Below are 8,458 nucleotides of genomic sequence, written 5' to 3' on the forward strand. Positions count from 1 at the left end.
TGATCCTTGCTGGTTTTTGCAACAACAATGCGATACAGAGGCGATAGAAGTGGTCTGAAACTGAGGACACAGACACCGTTAAAGTGCAGCAAAGAAAATCAGGTTTCAAGTCTCGCTGAACGTAGCGTGATGTTCACTTTGTAAATCAGGGTTGCACTCAGTGTAGATCCAGATGAGAAAGCAAAGCATGCTTTAGGGCAGGTCTACTTTGTAAATGAGAGTGTCCTTAGTTTTTCACCCCGCTGTCATGGCAGTCCAGACTTCAAAAAGGAACTTCAATAAATAAATTTACGGATGCGGTGTCTGTCCTTTAGGTGCAGTCTATGCTTCGGAAAATTTGAATTTGTTCTTTTGAAAAATATCCCAGTAGGTACAAAAACTACATGCAATAAATTGTACTTTGTGCCTAAAATACTTTTACTTTGTCTTGCAGCCAACAAGGACTGGAATCCTCTGGATGCTCCATGTTACCAGCTTGAGCACACACTGGCAGAGAGAACTCGCTGCTCTCTCTGACAGCCCAGACAGTGAGTTACTCTTTACTTTACCCAACTGATCCCATCAAGATCTCTCCATCTGTGGAAAGCCTCCCTGTAAATATGCTGCTTTTCAGATTCTGACAATCTGACATCCTGCAAATGCTTTGTGGCGTGTCAGTCGCTGTTGTGACAGTAATGATTTTATTTGGCATGTAAGGCACGGCTTTAGGTGTGAAAGCTTTTGAACAAACCTAAGAGGCACCAATGTCAAAAATTCTCAAATTTGCCACATACTTAATTAAACTCTGCATCGCTTTATAATGCTTCGTGAAGTGGATTGGGTGCAAAACAGGGTGGTTTGTTGTTACTCTTTATCTAAGCTGTGAAGCCTCATGATACAAATTACCAAGTATCTGTGATTCCATAAAAAAATGTTTTTGTCTGTGCAAAAATCTGATTCATTTAGAGCATCATGGGACATTAAAGGTGTCCAGTAAAACCCACAGTTGTGTCTGTCATCTGGATCGTGTGATACTTATCAGCAGCTGGCCAGAAGACTCATAAAAGTGAAAGCTCAGGATATGTGATTGCTTTTAAATGCACAATTCAAATCTAAAGTAAATAAAAACAAATGTGAGAAAGGAAGATTGTATTATTTTAATAATGTAAACGCTTTTTTTTTTCACTTTGATCACATAAAAACAAAAATCTACCAACGTCAAGCACAAAAACCAAACACAGAAATAATTTTAAATGACTGATCACTTTGTCTTCAGGAAATTAGTACATCTGTAACTCATCATGTGGAGGCTTAGCTGCCTGTTGTCTGTTTTCTCCAGCAGCCTGAAGCCAGTTGCAGCTGGTTTAATAAAATCTCTGACATCTGAGGTGTGTGAAATTTAAAGCTCAGTCGACTCAGCTAGCGGTCTTGTTCTAAAACTATTGCACTGATTTCTAAAATCACAATAAAGCATCAAACTCCAGATAGGATCGGAATCTGGTTGGTGGCTCATTTTGTCTCTTGATGAACCAGAGAACAAAGATGCTGCTCGCAAATTTAGCTAAACAGGCATGAATGTTTGTCTTTCATCAGCTTTCAGTGTGAGACACTGAGCCTGATAAAATGAGATGCTTCCTTAAATACTTCATCTTTATCTTTTGTTCTGATGTCACTGCACGTTGATTGCACGTCAAAATCTAAAAGTGCCCGAGGTGTATTTTGGGGGTTATTTATCTGCCCTTTGATGAAACATCACAGAAGTCAGAATTTCTTCAGAGGTGTGACAAACAGCTGAGGACCTCACTACCTATATATAAATCAATCAAATGATTCAAAGTGAAAAAAGTACTTGAAGTGTTTTACACACAATATTTGTTGTGTAAATAGTTCAGAGGTCTGTGTCTAGAGGGTCACTAGATCACGTATTAATCCTATCGCTGAAAAATTGTTGTAATAACTTTATATGATTGCACTATTCCAGCCAGAGTTACTATCATAGTTCTGCTCTGTTTAGCTTGAGTTTCAATACCTAATAAATACTTACTAAAACTTTTGTTTAATCTTAACCATGTATGTATTTCCATAAACTTACATTAGCAAATATAAATTCATAATGTTAGTTTAGGTGGGTCACAAAGTCAAGCTGAGCTGCAGTCCTGGCAGATCAGTTCATCTCAGTGTCAGAGGCTGATGGCACATCTGTTTCACATAAACGTGCTATATAACTGGATCTATTCTGCCCACAGTTGCACATCTGCAAGCCACTTTGCAACCCACCTCCATCCCAGCGGCTCATTTCATGATGTCTCACATCTGTTGGCACCGATGCCTCCTCTGTTCTGTGCTGGGGCTTCCTGTTGCTCTGCAGCACCATGCCACCAAATCTAAATGACTGCAGCTGGAGACAATAATCTCCTTCTCACTGTAATGGTCCTGACTGAAATGCATTTGCCCCATGAGACTAATATTTAGAAGACAAGTGAACAGAGAGTGCAGGTCATTTACTGCCAAATGACTCTGACAAAGGATTTAGATTATGTGAGAAATACGAGCAATAGTCAGAAAGTCTGTTACATCCTTTTTCTTTCTTTTTTATTTAATTTTGTTTTAATCAAAGCGCAGCCTTTTATGTTGTTGCAGTGGTTTCTGAAGCTTTTGATGCACCATTGGATGATCAGCAGGCATTGAGGTTGGTACTGTTGCTCAGAATATGTTTAGTAGATTAGTGAGCCTATAGATTTTATATAAGCATGAGCCTTTTTTGTGTGCATGTATTTCTGTGTGCTGTGCAGCCATGCACCAACTAGCTGTGACTGGTGCAGAGACTGTCTTTCTCCTCCCACACGCTACTCCTGCTGTCAGCCTTTTTTTTTTTTTGTCCCTTCTTTTGCTGCTGTGCTCTCATTTTGGCTTTTTCATGTTCTCTTTAACAGGTCTGTGTATGTGTTTTCTTGTTCCTCCAATAACTGTAGACGTCTCCAATTTCTTGCTCTGTCACTGCTCTTTCTAATTCTTCCCAACCCCCAATGGAGAAAGTCTGCTCTGTGTTTTGTCATTTCTCCCAGTAATTGCTATCTAATCCTTGCAATTTTTTCTATACTAAATGACAAAAATTACTACCATAACTGCCACTGACTCAAAAACCACTTAAATCTTATGTGAAGATTTCATGACAAAGCCGTGTGCGTTCATGTCTTGGTCAAAAGTCCTGAGGGAACCTGGTTGCAGGGGTTTGCTCCCATTGAGCCACAAGCACACTAGATAGGTTGTCCACACTGATAGGGGCTTGAGTCTCTGATAATCTTTCCTCTGAGCCAAAGGTTCTTGATGATGTTAATTATTTATTTCCTACCAACAGGGAACCATTTCTTTATGGCCCTCCCCCTCCACTGGCTTGTCACATTAACACTGGAAAGGGCTTTCCCTTCACTTGCTTTAAAGTTGGAAATACATTCCAGCCTTAAATGTGATTTGAATTTTAATTTGAGCATTAAAATTTCCTGATCAGAAAGAATAAGGACTGAACCATCATCGTGACAAACAGACCAAAATAGAAAGAAGTATGTGTCCCCTCATCCCACAGTATCTCTCTGCCCAGTCAGTCAGTCAGTGTGTACTTGTGTGATTGTATTAATACATCTTTGTGTGAGTCACTGTCCTTGTTTGTGTGTGTGAGTTGTGTACCAGCCCTTTGGGGGCCTGTGTTCACTGGAACAGATTAAGTCTGGCACTGGGAAACATATAAATATGTTGGAGCAGTTAATCTGGGTCAGGCACAGTGGGAAAGAAAACTGGAAGGCAGTAAATGTACAAATACACATTTCCACAATTTCCATTTAAGGAAATATGTTGCCACAGGTCCTACCAGTTACAAACAGGAGCTCATGGGTGACGCAAAGAAAGTAATAAATGCAATTAGACATTTTTTCTTGCATTTTGCAAGTAACATGGATGTGCCAGACATCATACTTTTGTGACATTGCTTTAAAATGATTGGTGCCTGTCATGCCTGATATGTCTTCTGTAGAGGAATCAGAATCTGGGGATGAGTGGGACAACTCGCCCATTACTGGGGGTGAGGTTGCTGAGGTAGTTAAACAACTCCTTGTGGCCAGGCCCTTGGGGTGGATGAGGTTCCTTAAGGTTCTCGATGTTGTGGGGTTGTCTTGGTTGATACACCTCTGCAACATCACATGGGATCATGTTGAGGAGATTATATCTCTTGGCTGGCTTGGGAATGCCTCAGTGTCCCCCCTAATGAGCTGGAGAAAGTAGCTGCGGAGAGGGAGGTCTGGGCTTCTCTGCTTAGACTCCTCCCCCTATGACCCTGACAAGCAGCAGAAAATGGATGGGTGGAGGAATGCTTTAAAATTATGTCTCCGGTGCTCACCTCAACTCCTCCCTCCTCTGAATATGCAAATAAGAAGAAGGGATGGTCTGACGTTTACAGGTGTTTTATGTTTAATTGATTACAGTGTGCTGCATATGTACACTGGAATGCTCTGTCATTTTTTTTTCTTTTAAGGCTGAACCAGGAAAGAGTTCTAATTGAATTTTAAAAATTCTGTCCTGAGCAAATACAAACTCATAAAAGACTCAACACTGCTTTTTTCTCAATGAAAGGCCTCCACCTCAGAGGTGTGAGGCAAATTTGAAGTGCCAGATCGTACAAGTGATTCACTGTAAATTCAGGCAGCACAGTAACGTGTGTCCTTCCCATCATAGTCAGTGCTGTGTCAGCACAGGCTGACAAGCTGAGTTAGGAATACGTCTGACCTCGTTCTCCTACAGCCTGGTAGGTAGGTAGGTAGATAGATAGATAGATAGATAGATAGATAGATAGATAGATAGATAGATAGATAGATAGATAGATAGATAGATAGATAGATAGATAGATAGAGCTAGTTCAGCTAGAAATACTAATATGTGGACAAAGTGTAGAACCATTTTTTCTTTGAAATACTGTTCATGTTTTGATCATTTTTATTATTTGCTGCCACAAAGGTTTGTTTTTTTCCTTCCTACTAGTTTTCTCTTTGTGTCTGACAGTAGAGTCATCCTGTTATCAATAGATGAAATACACTGAGCAGACACTCCTGCATTGGAAAGAAAAAAGTTCTTAGGAAGTGTAAACACAAATCAGTGAGAATGTTGACTTTATTTCACAAAAATCATTTTGGTTTGGATCTTTGTCAGGACTTTATAGTAAATTAGACCTGCAGGATTATTGGCTTTGTTCAGCTGGAATCTTCCACTGCACTAATGTGCTGCAGTAAGTACAGATATAAGGAATTATTATTATGTAGTGTGTGTGTGTGTGTGTGTGCGCGCACACGCGCAACATGTCCGTTCATTTCTTCGGCTAATACACCATCTAGTGGACATCATTGCAGCTGCTTTAAAATCAGTAGAGGCTCTCTGTGTCTCTTTGTCATTAGAAAATATAGAACCTCAGAGAAACCCTTTTCCGCTTTGTTCTCATCTATATTTAATGATGCCATTCACAGAAAAGATTTGGAGCCAAAGCATATTTAACTCTGTTCCTTCCATGTCAAAAAGAGGCAGCTATTACATGCTAAATAATGCTAAATAATGGTTATAGTGTACATATGTGTAAGAAAGAAGCTTTACAAGGTGACAGAGGGTTATTTTTGGTGTAGTGACAAATGCAGCAACACTGTTGCCTATGTTGTAATCTAACAAGAGACATTTATGAACATGTTACAATACAGAGAGGCCAGACCAAATGGGGTGTGTTCTGTACACTGACAATATTCATTTCGTGTGTGTGTGTGTGTTTTTTTTTTTTTTTAGATAATTCCAGATCCGAGCCAACATCCATCTTCCGAAGGAGTTTCCTCATCCATCCAGCTGCCCCAGCCAGAGAATCAGACTTGAATATTGCAGATCCCCGAAACCAACCTTTAGCAATTGTAAACAACTCCACTCCTTCAATACAAAAGAGCCACTGGGAGCTACAAATGAACTCTACTTATACCAGAGATCTCTGCAGCTGATGAAGACATGTGGAACTAATTGAGGGTCCTCCACATAGATTCAACACTTCCTTTTCCAGTGGAAGGAAATACAGGGGTGATGAAGTTTTATTCTCATGTGCTGATGTTCAGTCCCACCAACAGCATACAGGAAATGGGAGCTTTACCACAGAGGTGGTAGCATGCAGGAATCCTTGGTTTCACCGTCCTTTGCTAAAACTAGGAAGAATATCAACCCGACTCGCCTCTCTCCTCTTTTCCGTCTCTTTTCAAAGTAAAGGAAGCGTGGGGGGAAATGAATTAACTCGCTGGAGAACTGCAGGTTTTTCTGGTACTAAAAGACTTCTTGTTGATGCCACTCTGAATGAATAAGACAATGATGATGATGATGTAGCCGACACAGGAGGAGCGCGTTGGCACGCGTTTCTTTCCACGGTTTGCTCTGTTTCTATCTACATTCCAGATCGGAACTGTTCCCTCCTCCTCACCTCGCTGCATCTCTTCCAATGCAGATCCTTCTTTCTTTCCAGTCCCCGTCAAACAATCCACAACTTGCCATGTCTTTAAAGAAAGGGGATTTAAAAAATAAATAAATGTAGGAATTTGGAATGCATGGAACTTTATATCCAAGACCTTACACTGTTCATCATTAACAGAGGCCATAGAGACACTGGGAAACACAGCTTAGCTTAACAATAACAAAGAAGAGAGATTACTGAAGCAACACACGAGAATCTGGCCACGGGAGTAAGAGGAGCGTTTACTTTTATTGTGTTTTGTTTTGTTTGTTTGTTTTGTTTTTGTTTGGTATGCAGAATGAAGCTGTAAGTGGTTGGATTTTTTTTTTCCAGCCATTGCAAAGCCATTAAGACAATATTAGCCTGCAGTGCTTGTGGCAGTAGGGTACGTCCACAAAATTTGGCTCTCAGACACTTCTCATGTTGTTTTGGTGGTTGTCACTTTTGTTGTGTTCTTTGGAAATTTTTATTTCTACTTTATTTTTGTTATTTGCCCGGTTTTATGTTGCAGGTTACCAGTATCGCCTTAATCAGTTTTAAATGTTTTATTTTCAAGTAAAAGCAGCATACTTTTTTATGACATCCTGTAAACACATCATCTGTCACGTCCTTTTTGTTTACATAGTGATATCAGCTGGAACACTGGCCACAGAGAGATTAATTTATATTTTTTTAAATTAACATTGTTTTGATAATTGTTTGTGATATTATTTTTCATTTCTTTATTTTGTAATGTTTTGTTACCTTCATCAAGCCCCCCTGTAATTTTTTTTTTAACTCTTATTTATTGTCAGTAATTATAAAAGCAATAGAGTAAGCGGTGATGAAGTAAAGAGCACAATCATGTGTCGTTTTAAAAGTTGGTGGAATAGAAATGTGTTGCCTCCGTCTGTCTAACTTACCACCGATGTCTGACTTAAAAAGTACCACAAAATGAACTCTCGCACTGCTGTGGCAGAGAGCAGGAGTTCGCCTAATAACCACAAGCCCGCCCAGATCTTTTTTCCTCCAACCGAGAGTCCCTGGATTGGAGTGTTACACTGCTACATAAGCCAGCTGGAGTCCGATCTAAAAGCACTGCAGGGCAGCGCAGAGGCACTGAAAAGCAGACCATTCACACACTGAGGCAGAACTGAACTTGACATCATTTCCTGGGCGGGGGGGTGTTTGCGTGAGGGTGATTCTTCCGGCCCTGCAACATGGACGTTTATTAGAGAGGCTGGGGAAAAAAAAAAAGCTCAGCCGAGCGCTTCACACAGTTTTTGTCAGCATGCGCCTTCACTCTGTCAAATGTGCACAGCGCACATGAAAGCACACTGTAAATGGTGTCAAAAAGGAACAAAAAAAAAACAAAACAAAACAGCGCTCATGTGACTGAAGAACCAAAAGTAACACACTTGTGTCACAAAGTCACTCGCCTTTTTTTTTTCATCTTTCATTTTATATCGTTGGTGGCATCTACAACTGCACCCCCCCCCCCCCCCCCCCCCCCCCCCCCCAAAAAAAAAAAAAAAACTCTTTCTGAGACTGCCAGCTGTCAAGGAAACTTCTCAGGTCAGTGTCCTCCCTGCTGTTGCTCCTGCAGTGTATTGTGGGATCTGTGGTAAGGTACTCAAAACGTACTCTGTCAGGCCAAACATTGCGAGGCCCTCAGCAAAGCAAATGAATCAACCAACTTCTGCTGTATATCGTCTGTGTGAGCGCTCGCTGGGAACCTTCGCATGCCTCCCGGCGCAGAAAACCTCAGTCACCTCTATATTGTTCTGTTCCTAATGTTTGTATGTGTGTGCGGGTTCTGTATGCGTGTATTTAACAACCATCATCCAATGTGGAGGGGTAAGGAAAAAAAAACTAAAAACAAAAAAAAAACATGACTTCAGTCACAACAAATATGGTGGGCAGAAGAGGCGACCTCTCATCTCCAGTCGTTCTATGCAATGAATCATATTTGGAAAATCATGGAGG

The 8,458-nt window shown here is 40.6% G+C and overlaps 1 protein-coding gene across 1 annotated transcript in view; it reads left to right on the forward strand.

Moving 5' to 3' along the window:
* bsna (bassoon presynaptic cytomatrix protein a) overlaps positions 1 to 7,899 on the forward strand; it is a 115,705-nt gene extending 107,806 nt beyond the window's left edge. The window contains exons 15-16 of the mRNA XM_030733218.1: positions 434 to 527; positions 5,794 to 7,899. The gene's annotated coding sequence lies outside the window, so the exon portion shown is untranslated. The remainder of the gene's footprint in view (positions 1 to 433; positions 528 to 5,793) is intronic.
* Positions 7,900 to 8,458: the final 559 nt, after the last annotated feature.

This window comes from Archocentrus centrarchus, chromosome 7, assembly GCF_007364275.1.
Source record: "Archocentrus centrarchus isolate MPI-CPG fArcCen1 chromosome 7, fArcCen1, whole genome shotgun sequence".
Taxonomy (NCBI): Eukaryota; Metazoa; Chordata; class Actinopteri; order Cichliformes; family Cichlidae; genus Archocentrus; species Archocentrus centrarchus.